We start from the raw sequence: 14,912 nt of genomic DNA, 5'->3' as shown, positions 1-14,912 counted from the left end.
TGATGGAACCTTTAGATTTTGCACAATGAATCTGATAGGGGTTTTGCAAAAGGATGAAAATGGGAGTCCCTAAAGCTTGAAAAGGGATTGATCTTGGGTGCCTCATTGTTGAGACTAAATAGCTTTTGAAATTGATGACCTTTTGCGAGAAAAAGATTGGTGGTTTTACCTCGAACCAAAATTGAACTGTCTATAGCAGAATAGTGGGGAACACAGGGAAGTGTGTGAATCTGAGAACCCAGACGCTCAGATTATATAAAAAGAACGGAAGAAATCTCGAAAACTCTTGTTATCAAGTCCTAATGAGGGATGGCAATAACGCCAGGATGTATCAAAACGGACATCAAGCTCTCACTTCACGTTAGTATAGCTAGAAAGTGTTGTCAAAATGTTGAAAATTGGTTGTTGATCTGAGATAATTAAAAATGATACACATTGGCGCAAAAATATTTTCTCTTTCCTACCTGAAGTATTACCTTCAATTGGGTTAACTCCGTAGAATCAAGATTCAAATTCAAATTACTTGCAATTGACTTTCTTCCAAGGAAGCTATCAATTTCCTTGACATGAACAGGAAAGAAAAAATTAACATTGTGAAAGCAATTGGTGAAAGAACATTGATAATAGAGTTTCACAAAATTAAAGAAGATTCTTGGCAGATTTGGCAGTTTGATAACCTGGGATTTTCCTATGATGATCTTTTGCACTCTTTTGAGACAGAATTTGAGCTCTCTTAGGATTTTGTGAGAATTTCATCGCATCAGCCTTCAACTTGGAGATGCTCTGATTTTCCCTAGAAGGGCATGTCACAAACTTCTTCAACTTGGAGATGATCTAAGTCTTCCTTGGTCCCAAGGATTATTTTGATAAAATACTCTCTTTTGATTGAAATCTCTTTTGATAATAGCATTGATCAAATATCTTTTAGGGATTGGCAGAAGGTTCATCGCATCAGCCTTCAACTTGGCGATGATTTGAGCTTTCCCTGGAAGGACGCATCACATACTCCTTCAACTTGAAGATGTTTCGAGTCTTCTTTGCCTCCGGGGATCTGACTCGTCCACTGTCTTCAACTTGACGATATTTGAGAGATCCCTTTTGCAGATATATAACGACAACTTGATATTTATTGAAGAGTTGTTGAAATTGAGTGGATTTTTTTTATCACCCAGGATGTTTTCGCTACCTCATTTTTACAAGAATGACTTTTAAAGATGTGCCATAGCTATGATCAATATCAATCACTTATGGCTTTGCGACAACATTGAATTTTTCCTTACTGGTCATATCGAGGATTTATTTTTCATCCTTTTGGTTGGCCAATAGAAACAATTTGTATTTTTGAATCTTTTTTCGCAGAAGCTTTGCTTTTTTGGAAGGAATGCTGAATGTATTCTAAGGTAAAGATTTGTGAAATAAAGATTTTGAAATCAATAAGTATTTGATGACAAATTGGCAAAATGTTCTTAAAATCCTTGGTGAAAGAGAGCATTTGAAGTCTGACTCAATGCATCCATGACAAAAATTCGCCTCTCCTTTCCCCAAAAGAAAAGACTCAGGCTTAGCCCTTACCTGAATGAGAAATGACAATTACTCCTCTCTTCCCTGAGGAGGTGGTATTTGCAAAACAAACTTTCAAATATAAATTAAGTTTTCGTCAAAGCTCTCTAACATTAGGCTTCTCTTATGGAAAGGGGGCCGATAGTGGTGAGGTCGCTAAATTGGTCATGAAGAAACAAGTCCATCACACTCTCTCTGAAAAGAGGGTCCTTCATGATGAAATGGCCTAGTAAAGAAATTGAGTGGCTACAAGGAAAGCGAGCTTCCGTCGAAGCTCTCCCTGTAAAAAAAGGGTTCCTTGTGTGAAATTTGAAGATTGTTTTGCAAATGGTTCACAAAGACACGAGTCCCTTCAACTCTCCCTGAAAAGGGGCTAAGTGAACAAAGAAGATAGCATGCGAAAAGAACAAGCTCCCTTGAACTCTCGCTGTAAAAAGGGTCTCTTGCAAGAGAAAATGATAGAGATTGATATTGAGCCAATAGGCTGAATGAGTCCGACGCAGAGGTCAAATCATGAATGACCATGATTGGCAAATGTGACCCATGGGTAAAAAATGATTGACTTTGATAGAATTGATAACCCGAAGGTTGAAATTGGATGACCCGAAGATAGAAATTGGTTGACCCGAAGGTCGAAATTGGAAAATTGAATGACCCGAAGGTCAAGTTTATCTGACCCGAGGGTTGAAATTGAAGAATTGGATGACCCGAAGGTCAAAATTGAGAAATTAAATGACCCTAAGGTTTGGAAATTAAGAATTTGAATGACCCGATGGTCGAAATTGGTATAGAGCTTGAATTTTGGTGAAACATTAGTACGAAGACTAAACCTGAGAGATCGACTAACCCGACCAATGGGCAAGACACTAACATGAGTGCTAGATTTTTGAAAGAATACAAGTACGAGCACCAGATTTTGAAAATATATCAATATAAACATTGGATTTTGAAAATGTACTAGTACGAGCACTGGATTCTGGAAATGCACCAGTACGAATACTGGATTTTGGAAATGAACCAGTGTCAGCACTGGATTTTGAAAAATACTAGTACGAGCACTGGACTTTGGAAATATACCAGCATGAGCATTGGATTTTGAAAATATACTAGCACGAATACTGAATTTTAAAAATGGACTAGTATGAGCACTAGATTTTGAAAATCAATCAGTGCTAACATTGTTTTCCAATTGAGATTTGAATTTCGGAAAGAGACCGGTGCTCCAAAAAAATTTGGGATTTTTTTTTTAATCTGGCCTTTATGAGGAATTGTTATAACCGATTCCTAAGGTCTCAGGATTATCCCTTATCCTGAATGGGTAATGGATCGATGTAAATCGATGCAAACTGATATAGATCGATGTAAATGAATGTAAATGAATATGAATGAGTGTAAATTGATGTAAATGAATGCAAATTGGTGCAAGTGAGTGCATATGTGTGCAAAATGAGAGATTTGTTTATCCTGCCTGCGTACATGATGTTTTTAGATAAAGACAAAATTTTGAAAATGCCCCAGTGTAACTGGGAGAGAAGATTTTGATCATCATTGAAAGAAACATATTAAGAACTACAAAAGGAAGAATAGATGTTTTAGGCATAGAATTTTTTCAAATGTCGAGCATTGATGGGATCTAATAATTCCACACCATCTGTGTTGATGGCAATGCCTCTTTGAAACGTAGGGACCTTCTCAATTTAGCGACCATTTGCCGCCTGACCGGTGCTTGAGATAAGTCGTGGATCTGAGCACTAGATTGTTGACTCAGAATCTCCTTTCAATGACAGATTTTGCATATTGTTTGGCTATTCTCTGGTGATAGAATTGAGCATGTTCCGCTGCCTTGAGTCTTCTCTTGTCGAGCAAATTAAGTTGTACTAGTCGCTGCTGCTGGTATTGATCAAGGGGTAGCTCTAGAAGTGATGCAAACTTTAATGCAGGTTTTTGAACATGTAGAGGCAATACTACTTCGGTTCCATAGACAAGCTCTGATGGAGTAGCATTGGTTGGAGTGCGAATGGTGGTTCTATATGCCCATAATGCATCATGGATCTTCTCATGCCAATCGCGGATTATTTCCACAGTTTGCTCTAAGATTCGAATCAGGATTTTGTTAGTGGCTTCTACCTGACCATTCCCTTGAGGATAATAAGGAGTGGAGAAATGATGATGGATTCTGAACTTTAAGCAGTATGTCTTCATTCTCTCATTCTTGAAATGACTGCCATTGTCCAACACAATATCGTGCGGTATGCCAAAATGATAAAGGATATTCTTGTGGATGAATGAAACCATGTGTCGACCTTCCACTATACGTAGAGTGACAGCTTCCACCTATTTGGTGAAGTACTCTGTTGCGCAAAGAAAATACTTGTAGCCATTTGAGGCAGAAGGAATGATGAGACCCACAATGTCAAAGGCCCACATGGAAAATGGCCATGGCGATACGATGGATTGTAGATATGTCGTTGGTGCATGAATGGAAGGTGCATGTATTTGGCATTGAACATACTTCTTCATAAAACAATAGCAGTCTTGTTGCATGGTTTGCCAATAATATCCTGCTCGGACGATTTGCTTAACAAGAGTTTGGTAGCCGACATGACCACCACAAATGACTTCATGTGCCTCTCACATGACTTCTTTGGCTTCATTTTCGTCTAAGCATATGGAATATTCAGAACTGAATCCACGACTATAAAGGACATCAACAATGATGAAGTATCTGGCAGACATGCGCTGAATCGCTCGCTGCTCTTTCTTTGAGAGTTCTAGAGAAAATTTGCATGTTTCTATGAAATTCTTGATGTCATAATGCTCGGGCTTCTTCTTTTGTTCAGCTTGGTTTATTTGCTCTGTCGAGAGAAAGGTAGGTTGATCAAGTCTGCCAATTTCAAAAGAGCAACAAGATTCTCTACTCTTGAAAGACATAATGGAGCCCATATTAGCTAGGCTATCTGGTACTTGATTAAAGTTCCTCTTGATATAGAAAAGCTGAAATTCTTCGAAATTATTAATAAGAGCTGAAACGATATTCTGATAAGGAAGTAGTTTCTGATCTTTTACTTGCCATTTGACTAGGACTTGATTGATGACGAGCAATGAGTCGCCATAGGCATGCACTCTCTTGACATCGAAGTTTTGTAAAATTTTGAGACCTTGTATCAGAGCTTCATACTCGACCATATTGTGAGTGCATTGGAAATTAAGTTTTAAGGAAAATGGGATCATCTCCTTCTCAGGTGTGATTAATAAGATTTCGATTCTTATTCCTGCCATGTTCTTGGAACCGTCAAAGAATAAATTTCAAACTAGAGATTGTTGAATATTGCATATCTGCTCATCGGAAAAATCATCCTTGGCTTTTACATCTTCTGCTAGAGGAAAATCTGTCAGTTGGTCTGCAATTGCTTGGCCTTTGATTGATTTCTTAAAGACGTATTCCAAGTCATACTGCATCAGTAGGACTTGCCATTTGACGATCCGTCCACTAAGAAAAGGTTTCTCTAGAATATACTTGATAGGATTTAGCTTTGATAAAATCTTTACTTCAGACACCAACAAGTAATGTCTCAGCTTCTGTCACATCCAGACTAGGGCTAGGCATGTCTTTTCTATCTGAGTGTATTTTTATTCATAGTCAATGAAAGTCTTGCTCACATAGTAGATGGCATGCTCTATTAGGCTACCTTCTTCATACTGTGCCAAGAATCTGCCGCAAGCGACTTGGTTAACTGAAACATATAATAAGAGGGGTATCCCCAAGTCTGGCGGCTTCAGGACAAGAGGATTAAGAAGATATTTCTTGATGCGTTCAAACGATTGCTCACACTATGATCCACATTCGAACTTCACTCCTTTTCTGAGAAAATGATTGAAAGGCTCACATCTCATAAACAAATTGGATATGAATCATCGGATCGACTGCATATGTCCCTGAAGGCTACTGACGGCTATTTTTGCAATGGTATTTTTAAAACATTATTTTATCGTTGAAATTGTTTTGGAAAATCACCATTCAAGTAATAAAAATTGACTTTCCACGAATATGGCGAGTACGGGTTGAATCCTCAGGGAACGGGATACACTCAAATTAAATATAAAGCTTCAATTTATTAATATAACAAAGGTTTACAACTGAGTTAGCAATATACTTCTAATTGAATTACAAACTACAAATGGAAATGAACTGAAATAGATTGCTAAGTCTTCTCCGGATCGTCAGGGGTAATTCTGTCTTTTCACCACACGTGCATCTGCACTCGCATTTTAAATACACCTGTAGATTTGTTTCTAACTTATCAACCTAAAATAACAAAAATAAAGAGTCAGTATGGAGTCAATAATTAATTCTAAGTTACATCTACAACTATTTCTGAACTAATTACTATATTAAACTATAATTAAAAACAAAGAAAACTAAAATTATAATTTCTGGCTAGACTAACTAATTAAATACACTCTAACTAGTCTAACTACTGTTAGTATATTAACTGCATGCTAGAAAACACTAAAAACTATGAAAAATCAAATAAGGGAGGAAATGACTGTTTTGCCTCTGAATAGCATAAACTTGGATTCTGATAGGTTTTTGCAAACAATGAATTTGAAAGAACAAACGAAGTCCAATTTTGAATATTATTATTTTACTCTTTTATTGACAGATTCAAGAGTTTGTTGGATTTTACGGAATTGAAAAACTCATCTGGAAACTCCGGATACAAACATTTCAAGTTTGATAAAAATTCTAGAATCATTTGACCCGAAATATAAAATCGCGAAAAACCTAATTTTGTAAAACGCTTAAAAGGCAAACCAAGTCAACTGGAAACGAGCTGAATTTTGGTTTGCAGACAATCAACACACTAATGAATAGAATAAAACAATAATATTGGCAAAACTCAGAAAATTAGCACTTAAAACAACGAGTGTAAGTCCATGTAATATTCTGGATTTGAATTCAATACACTATTCATTTGTCAAAAACCAACATATGCACTATTGCTTAAAACATATGTAATTACAATCATTCACATCCTAATACTAACTAACTAACAAGAAATACAACTCATTATACTTAAGAAAATAAAATCTAAATTAGCATCTACATTATTTGCGAGAAATACAAATTTATGCTAAAACAAAAGGCTAATATGCATGCAATTATTAATCTTAAATGAAACTAACAAACAATTCTGAATTAATTACTAAATCACTAGAATTAACTAACCTAATTAACTCACTAGCAAACCTATGATTAACTGATCCTACGGCTAACAGCCACTCACAACATAACTAAGAAGATATAATTTAATCAAAACACCAAAATCGCCCAAATGGGCTCTACATCTAAACCGTGCTCAAACAGTTTAACATATTATTGAACTATATTACCACCACCTAATCAGCTTCACTAATTAGCACTAAAACACCTACATAACATTGTTAAAACAGAAAACATACGAAAGCTTAAATACATCAACAACTAGAGTAACATTTAGAATTCCTAAAATCGGGTAACAAGGGAACGCAGCTACTTGATTCTAAAAACCATTTAAACTAATGATCTCAAATAGAAATAGTCAACAAACCTAGTAGCATATGCAATTAACACTAAGGCTGCTGTTAATAACTAAACATAACAGGGCTAATTAACTACTATATCAAAATACAAAAATCGGGTTGAGACACTCTACCCGATTTTACATATTTGATTTATTCTAAAGCAAAACCATTACTCACTAATAGAAAACCAATGTACAGCCTTCAATTTGCATCCTATGCATACAAAAATAATTTATTTTACGCACAACTAACTAACCACAATCCTAAAATTAAATACCTTTAGCCGGCTAGAATTAATCTAGCCGGTTTAGGCATTAGGGGGAAGACCGATTCACATGGCAACAAAAATATCAGAACATAAAAGCTAAAACAGAGATGAAGAGCTAGACTCGACCTAGGATTCTAGTTCAAGCATGAATAAACGTATCTTTTGGCTGGAAAACAGAGATAAAAAGGCATACAATAAAAGAATAGAAAAACCACACGCACATTGGGTTTTAACTAAAATAATTGGGGAAGGAAGACATACCGTGGCCTATTTCAGTAGTCCAAGGAATGGGATGGTAGAGAAGAGGTGGAACTTCGCCCAAGTTGTGCGCCAAAACGCTCAATGGTTCTGTTCACTTCGCCTTTGCTGCAAGCTGCTAGAAACTGCGGCTGATGGCGCTCCGATGGTGGCAGAAGGTCCGATGGCGTGGATGGTGCAGAGAACCGGATGGAGGTAGAGTCGGCTGGCTGTGAACGGGTAGACAACACCCCTTACACAGCTGGACCACCACCATGGCTGCTGCAACCTGCAAAACACAACAAGGAAGGTTAGTTTTAGCAAGGAGGAGAAGAGAAGGAACATATGGAGAAGAAAATGAATGAAAGAGGAAGAAGACGACGACCATGGGAGCTTGGCAAAGCCTAGCAACCCAAAGTGAAGAAGATGGGGCGGCTTGGGGCTGAAGAAGAAGGCTGGAGGGTCGAGATTTGGGCTGAAGGGCGCACTCCCAAGAGCAAAAGATGCCTATTAGGGTTTTGAAATGTATTTTTATAGGTAAAACCCGATTTTTTGGCATTTCCAAAAGAGATATTAAAATAAAAGTATTTGTTGGGTGCCTCTTCTGAAGGGGTTTTTAGAAAATGTTTTAAAAATCATGAATGGGGTGGAGTGTGGGTTGGATTGTGGAGTTTTGATCCAGATCCAAGGCCCAAATGGTCGTTTTGGATCTGAAATGACCCGGTTCACCATGAGGTCTGACCCGTTTCACTGAAAATGCGATAACTTTCTCGTTTTAAGTCTGATTTGAACGAAATTCAAACCATAGCTCAATGACATCAATATGCATCTAAGTGTGGGTTCTAAACCTATAAATGATGCATTTATGCAATAAAAATATATTATATTTATGCATAATTAATGCATCATTAGCTACGCAATTCTTTGAGATTCGTCGGAGGCAACATGTCAATGATGGTCTTTGTGTTGGAAGGATCCACTTCTATCCCCTTTTTGCTGACCAAAAAACCAAATAGCTTGCCTGACTCTACCCTGAAAACACATTTTTAAGGATTAAGTCTTAGCTTGTAAAGAATGAGTCATTTAAAGACTTGATCGAGAGCTTCAATGTGGTCTTCTTCTTCTTTGGACTTCATGAAGATATCATCGACATATGCATCCATGATTTTATGCATCTGATCATGGAAAGTGATGGTCATTGCCCGCTGATACGTTGCTCCTGCATTTTTAAGCCCAAATGACATGACGATATAACAGAAAGTACCCCAAGGAGTAGTGAAAGATATCTTGGATTGGTCATGAGTGGCCAACTTGATCTAATTGTATCCAGAATATCCATCCATAAAAGAGAACATGGCATGCCCAGCTGTGTTGTTGATCAAAAGATCGATATTAGGAAGTGGATAATCATCCTTTGGAGTTGCTTTGTTGAGATCTCTGAAGTCGATACAAAATCAAACTTTTCCATTTTTCTTAGGAACGACGGTGATATTTGCTAACCAATCCAGATAGTCAATAGTTCGAATGAGCCCTACTTTGAGTAGGTCTTCAAGTCCTTCCTTAACTTGTTGCTCCACTCGAGGATCCATCTTTCTCAACTTATGCTTAACTGGCTTTACATTTGGTTTCAGGATGAGGCGATGCTCGACTAGTTTGGGATCCAAACCTGGCATATCCTCATAAGTCCATGCAATTACTTTCTCATGTTGCTTGAGAAAATTGGTGAGTCTTTCCTTCTCTTCTGGGCTCAGACTGGTGCCGATCTTGAGAATTTTGGGATTGTCTTCTAAGCCAATATTGATGTCTTTTGTCAGATCTTGGACTAAGGAGGATGGCTCATCTTACTTCTGAATTGATGCAAACTCGGGTAATTCTTGAAGGGTTGAATCAAACTCTATGGGTTCTTCTGACTGCTTTGTAACCTTACTATCCTCTGCTCTTGCTTTCACTTGATGGATCGCTGCCAACTTTGGAAAGGCGTTTGGATTGAGGATGAGCTTCTTGATTGATCGAAAAGACATTTTGAAAGTTTGAGAAGAAATTTTATTCACGAAAATCGCCTATTATGAGACAAATCACATATCATTTAGGGAAATCATTCAAAAAAAGTAAAAAGAGTGACATGACAACAAATTGTAAAGACCGATAACAAAAAGTGGAAAGACAGATGGCATCCAGATAGATGAAGAAAATTTGCAACTTTATTGAAGAATTGAATTGATTGATGATAATGATGAAAATGAAACGAGATATCATCCCTATGCAAAGAAAATAAAAGAATAGGAAAGAAAAAGACAACATATGCTTTCAATGCGCTCCTTTGATAAAGACAGTGCTTTTCTGAGATCTCTTGCTGGTGAAACCCAATTCTGCTCTGCGAGGATGATGATCAGAGGTTACTAGCTCTAATCAACCATCTTCGTTTTTGCCCAAACCTCTGAAGGGTTGATACCCATGCTTTAGTAACAGATTAAATCTCTTTTTGGCTTTTATGAAATGTGGGAATAGGGGATGATTCTTGAAAGTGTTGTAGTCTATTCGACCTCCAATCTTGAAGAACTATGGTCTCCTCCATCAGGTCATGGCTACAGTATGCTTTGGTGGTTCTGTCATCTAAAGTATCTCTGGACTTTCTTCGAGGCTGACTCCATCGCTTTCCCTAATGCTAGGGATTTCTGCAGTGAAAGTGGGTCTGGGGATCATGGGCTGTGGAAGCCTTTCTTCCGGATCTTCTCCCAGAACTGTTGTGATCATACTACCCTTAGACCATTTAACACATTGATGAAGAGTGAACGGTACTGCATTTGCATTGTGGATCCACGTTCGTCCCAGCAGCAGATTATATGTAGGCGGCATATTAACCACATGAAAGAGGACTGAGTGGACTAAATAATTGGTGAAGATCTCTAAGAAGATCTTCCCTTTTGCAGTTTGCCTGTGATTGTCGAACCCATAGATAGTGATTGGATCCAGAATGTACTCCTCTTCTTTGATAACCAAAGTCTTAGCAGTTATTTTGGGGCATATATTGATGTTGTTGCCTCCATCAACCAGCACATGGGGAACGGTCATTCCTCTGGTTCGGACTACGATGTATAGAGCATTGTTGTGAAATGAATAAGGCTTTGGCAGATCCTCGTCTAAAAAGGTGATCGGAGCATTAGTCATGGCCTGATTGACGATCTGGGCCATATCTTCAGGATTTGTGCTAAGCTTTACTTTAATCTTCCGCAACAAGTCATTCAGTACTTGTTGATGCTTAGATGAAGCCTGTGTTAAGTCTAGGATCGAGACGTTGGATAATGGGTTGTTGGCTTTTGCATTGATGCCTCGACCTTCTCCGGGATGGACTTGATAAAATGCTTGGGAAATCCCATAATTCTTTTGGCTACTTCAGGGGATGCCTTGGCAGCCTTGGAAGCGTCGAAGGCTGAGATAAGGTCCATCTTCTGAGTATTAGACTAAGCCTGGCACAATACAAGAACCTGGTGTTGGATTTGAATATCTTTGTTAGAGCATGGCTTGATGTGATCCTGCGGCTGAAATGGTTGCTCAGAGATGACTGCCGCAGAATGTTGAGAAAATGGTTGATTCAGAATAGTCATTTTTTCATCTTCGGCACCCTCCACCAAGATATTCTTGTCGATGTAATCTTGTATGATGTTCTTGAGAACAAAACAGTTCTCAATGTTGTGTCCCATTGTCCAGTGAAACTTGCAAAATTGACCTTTCAATTTTCCCATAGGTACAGGAGGATCGACCATTCTGGGCAGCTTGACCTTATCCATGGATAACATTATGAACACCCCAAATTTTTCAAAATTTTATAAATATTCTTCTTTTGCCTCTGGCCCCCATTTTCTGAATAATTGAGTCAGTTTTAATCTAAATTCTAGTTATTTCTCAGATTTTTCTAGAATCAAATCCATTTTCTATATCTGACTCAATTCTGAATCCGGATCCAGTATCAAAATCCAATCTGAGCCTTGATATCCAATTTCCAAATTGAAATTACGAAAATACCAAAAATATTTTCTGAATGGCTCAGACAGTCCATCCGGTATCCGTTTGGATCCACTGTTCTATATTCCTCGATTCGAGATCCAAAACATGAATATTTCCTCAAAATCCAGATCTAAACCCGTTTTCTGAAGAAATTTCAAAACATCAAACCCGAATTCTTAGAAAACCCTTCTTTTGTAAATATTTCTGAATTTTGCAAAATTAGTTTAAAATCATTTAGTTTTCAGAGTTTTTATTTCAAAAACACCAAAAAAATAAGAAAATGCCAAGAAATGAATAAAAAATATAGAAATTCAAAGAAAATACAAAAATTAGTTTAGAAAACCCCCTTTTTGAAAGTATTATTTTGCTAAAACCCTCTTTTGAAAAAGTCTTTTGAAAGGAGCCACTTTTTTGAAAATTTTTAAAAACCTCATGGACCTCCCTTGTAAAAGGCCTAACAGCCTCTTGTTATAAAACAGGAGGCGCAGGGTCTACTTCCCATCCGTTCTCACCTCTCCATCTGATGATCACTCGACGCTTCTTCCCCTCTTCCCCTTTTGCCTCCTCCCTAGAGTTTCTCCTTTAATCGACTGGAAGGTTTCCAATCTTAGCAATAATAGCAACAAGGTAAGCAATTCAGTTCCTCCCCTTTTTCTTTTACATCATTTCCTTTTTATTTCTTATCGCATTTTCTTTGATTCTGTACCATTAGTTTGCTTATTTCTTTCTTACCTTCATTATTCTTCACAAAAGAAGGCACTCTTGTATCGTCGGCCTGCTTATCGTAGTCTTGATGATACATATTGCCACAACAACCCTGCCTCTGTTCTAATGCTTACGACATTTGCGGCTACATTTCCATTCTCTGTTTTAAACATATTGATCTTATTTTCTTTCTATATATTTTTTTGTTACATTTTGTGAATACCTTTATTCATCATGCTCCTTCATTGCATTACGGTCTCAACCTCATCCATATCTCAGTCTAGCATTTATTATTATTATTATTATTTCAATTTTATGGCAAATCTTTTGTGCATCTGCCTCATTGTGATATAGCATCTCGTTTCATTGCGTTTCTGTCATCATCCTTTACTTCATCCCCTGTAGTTGTGGAAGCAAGGCTGCAACGAAGGTCACGTAGCATTGTTTAAGCTATTTCTGCATCCATAGGCATCAGCATCAATTAACCCCATATTTTACCTATAATTACAGGAGATCCATCTTGCTTGCCACTTTTCTTTCTCTCAACTCAACGCATGTTGTATTTATAACCCCACATCTGTTTGAAATGCTCTTCAACCATCTACGTTTTCATTCATCCATGCGTTCGGGCCTTTCCCTTTTTGGTTTTGAATATGTTTCAACACCCCTATCCACATCATTTCTTCTGGAATTGCTGCATAATGCTCGAAGCCGCACCAAGGTGGCTGCACCTGTATTATGGTGTGTGTGGCCTTACCTTTCCCTTTTATGATGCAGGTTATTGATTATGCTAGATCCACCTTGTCATACTGTACATCCATCCCTCATCAGCATTTCCTATTTTAACATTGCATATCAGGTCTCACTTGTCATTTTGTTGCATCAATTCGTGAGTATCCCACATAGATTCACTAGGCATCCTTCAGCATGTGTCAACACCACTTTACCGAGCATTCACACTTCATTGAATATCACTCACACGACATTAGCAGTGTTGCAGCATCATCTACTGAAACCCTCCTTGCGATACATTCTATCTGTGTGCCTTTAGGAGCATCTGGCTTCCAGCATCGTATGTAAACCAACATTTCATTCGCATTAGAATGCAATCCCGAATCAGGATCATTTCCTTCGTTGGACTTCATCTCCAGAAGCATTTTTTTTATTTTACACTCAAATCTCGATGATAAGGCCATTTGTATATACTATGAGCATCTATCATCTCAGCCCCATACATTGAATCACATTGATCTGATCTAAGATCCATCTGCATCCATTTACTGCATCTCATGCATACCAGTGTTAGTTCTAACAATTGTCTTTACAATGGTTAGTGCTCCATTATTTTTTGCATTATTGCTTTATTACCATCATCTTCATCGGTATCTCATGGTTTGTATAGTTTCTCATTTTACTTTGTTTTTAACTTCTTTTAAGTTTGCTGTAGTCACCCCCCCCCCCCCTTTTGTCGCATCTATCTATGGCTATCCTTGTGTGTTACAGTAAATCCATACCCCCTGCTTCAAAATTGAATTTACAGATATTAATCTTTTCAAAAATCTGTGCAAGTCCTTGATGGAACTCTCGATCCAGGGAATGCCTGAGGATGTGTTTCCCATGGAGAGGAAGACATTGCCTCTCGAGCTGATAAAAGTTGCAATCAAGAATGCTGGATCAGTTCCACAGGCAGACAAGATATTTTCTGGTGCTACCAGACGATATTTTGGCTTACCCTTGCTAAAAAAATATGTGATATGGTGCCTTGTCAGTAATGAATTCTCCAACTCTTATGCTATATTCTCGTGAGTTCACTATCGAGGCTAGGGTCTGGACTAAAGCTGAAATTGGCATTTAGTTTCTTCATGCTTGTTTTCCAAGTCACAGAAAATGTGCTTCAACTAAGCTTCCCCACAGAAGATGATCATCCTAAACTTGTTGAAAAAGATGTGTGCCATTGACATCTTTGTGAACTATGGCTGTGAGTCCTCAAACATATTTGAAAGGATACATTTCCTTTAGGCGTAAATATGTCGGGCGTTTGGTTAGCTGTCACCCCTTCTGATGATTTTGGTAAGAAATGTTGCCACAAGGGTGGACAATGGCCAGGTATTCTTCATACTCGTTGGAATCACTTCATGATCTTCTCCCATTGATAACATTTTATACATATCATTTATATGCTAAAAATAAAAACAATTTCACATCATATGTCCTCATTGGCATTTCACTATATATCAGCCCCTTTAAATCATGCATATATCACTCAACATTTCAAGTATTTACTTGCATATGGGTGTGATCCATGTTGATCACTGTAATAATTTTTTTTTTAGGGCATACTCTAGCACCTAATATTAGTATTAGACAATTATATATTACAGTAGAATAGAGTTTATGTTAGTGGAGTGAATTACTTATTTTGGTCCTCTACCTCACCTAGCCTGCTGCACTAAATCCCTGCACTCGAACTACACCATTCACATTTTCCCACCTTGCAACAACTTACCCACTACTAACCACCATTCACCAACACAACACATCATTCATTATAGATACACCATTCTATTCCCTG

Source organism: Nuphar pumila, chromosome 4, assembly GCF_984573655.1.
Source record: "Nuphar pumila chromosome 4, dmNupPumi1.hap1.1, whole genome shotgun sequence".
Lineage (NCBI taxonomy): Eukaryota > Viridiplantae > Streptophyta > Magnoliopsida > Nymphaeales > Nymphaeaceae > Nuphar > Nuphar pumila.
Note: the sequence above shows the minus strand (reverse complement) of the source record.